The sequence below is a fragment of the Pinus tabuliformis genome, chromosome J (genome assembly GCF_031772625.1).
Source record: "Pinus tabuliformis cultivar Carrire ecotype Pingquan chromosome J, CPIR1, whole genome shotgun sequence".
Lineage (NCBI taxonomy): Eukaryota > Viridiplantae > Streptophyta > Pinopsida > Pinales > Pinaceae > Pinus > Pinus tabuliformis.
The window spans coordinates 18,554,682-18,556,917 of NC_142295.1; positions in this window are offsets into that span (position 1 = coordinate 18,554,682).

Genomic DNA, 2,236 nt, shown 5'->3' on the forward strand with positions numbered 1-2,236 from the left:
AATTTATTACAACATTTCCCTCGGTTATTTTCAATGGAAGAGGCATCCATGATGGGAGAAACTATCTCCTTGGAAGAGATTAAAGAGGTTCTTAGATCATTTCCCAAGGATAAGAGTCGAGGCCCTGATGGATGGACTATTGAATTTTACCTTGTATTTTTTTATCTGATTAGGAATTATATTTTGAGCATTGTGGAGAAGGCCAAAACCTCTGGAAGGTGTCTAGGGTAATCAATTCTACATTCCTAGCACTTATCCCCAAGTGTTGTAAGCCTCTTTCTTTTGACGATTATTCGTCAATATCTCCGTGTAATCTTATTTACAAGGTTATTTCTAAAGTATTGTCCAACAAACTAAGGAGAGTTCTCCCTTCTTCGCTTTCACTTGAGTAGTTTGGTTTCCTCGTGCACAGGCAAACCCATGATGTCATTAGGGTGTCCATGGGGGTTTCATTCAATGAACCTCTAACATAGCACGTGTGTTTGTGCCATACTAAACAATACCCTTAATTTGACTACATATTGGAAAATACCTCTAAAAGTCACTTTATTTAACCCCTTACTAATATAAATCCAATACACCTTCCCAATTTAAAAACCCCTTTTTTCACTAAATATTGTATGTATCCATTTTTTTATTAACATTTTTTATACCCTTTTATATTTATATCCCTCGTATAGTGACATGATGCCTCTCTTGTGACCCCACATGCATTCTTTGATGCACCTTTCTTCTTTTGATATACATTGTAAATGCATATTAGTTGCACCTTTCTTCTTTTGATATACATTGTAAATGCATATTAGTTTCACCTTTCTTCTTTTGATATACATTGTAAATGCATATTAGTTTCACCTTTCTTCTTTTGATATACATTGTAAATGCATATTAGTTCTCCCACAATGCAATTACTTAACCCACACTCAAGCACATCTCACTAAGATTTGTGGCATTTAATGGTTTAAGGCACACAAAGATCAACCATGTTTTAGGAAGATTGATTATGTGCATGTATATAAAATAACATATAAATTGATCTATATGATGATGAAAAATGAATTGATGAATCTTTATGAATAGGTTTGCACCAAATAAGGTGTTAAAGCACAAGTATAGACCCTCTAGATGCAAGACCACTATCTACAACCAAGGTTGGGGCCCCAAATCTCAAATCAAGGGTGCAATCCCAACCTAGACATGCTTAGAAGAAGAGGATGGACAAGTCCGAACTCATGCGCTCTTAAGGGAATAGCCCGAAAGCATGAAATCACCTTTTGATTCAATGTCGTCTCACCAATTACACATGGGCTATCACCCATAGACTGTGTAAAATGCAACAATGGATTGGAGATAACACAAAGGCATTAAATGAATGGAATACAACTATAACATAAGACAAAATTTTGGTTGTATAGGTGATCTGCTCCATTTGACTAGCTCAAAACAATAGTGTATTCCAAAATAAACCTCCAAACGTCTACAAGATTTTCTACATGTTGAAGGCAAGCATTACCTTATCATACACCTCACTAAATACAAGGCTTCCTTGCACTATCATACCTTTGAAATACAAATTCTAAAATTTCTAGAGGATTTTTGGATGGTGCCTCAAGGGAACATGAGACTCAACAACACTAGAGAATGACTCTTAATACCCTTTAGTGAGACATTATATTTCAAACAAAGACTTGGAAGTGCCACCAAAAATAGAGCATAGCTTATTGCAGTGTGCACATTTCTCGATATTACTTGATAGATATGGGCATTCACAAGTGGTTCTAGGTTAGATTTCGATGACTCCACATTTATTGATATTTTCCATCAAGCAAGAGTAATAACTGCATGTGATATTTTTCCAAATTCCATCCTAATCTCTTACTTATATATACAAGGAGCTTAACAAAAAAGCATAATAGCTAGCAGTTCATGTTGTGATAGTTCCACTAGGTTACAAATCAAGAACACATAGAAGGGTTTCTCCCTTCCATGTACCATAGTCCTATTTTGACTCTACAAATAGAAGTGAACCTATATATTTAAGCAGCTCCTCCCAAATACATGTATTACCATGGTCTCTTGTTGAATATTTTAGCGTAGGGGGTGTTCTTTCCACTAAATAAACATCCTTTTAAGCAAAAATATGGATGAAATACTTCATGTAATGTACATCTACTGTTAAACACATACATGGTGAACAAAAAATATGAAAGATAAGCATTGAATTGCATATATTATT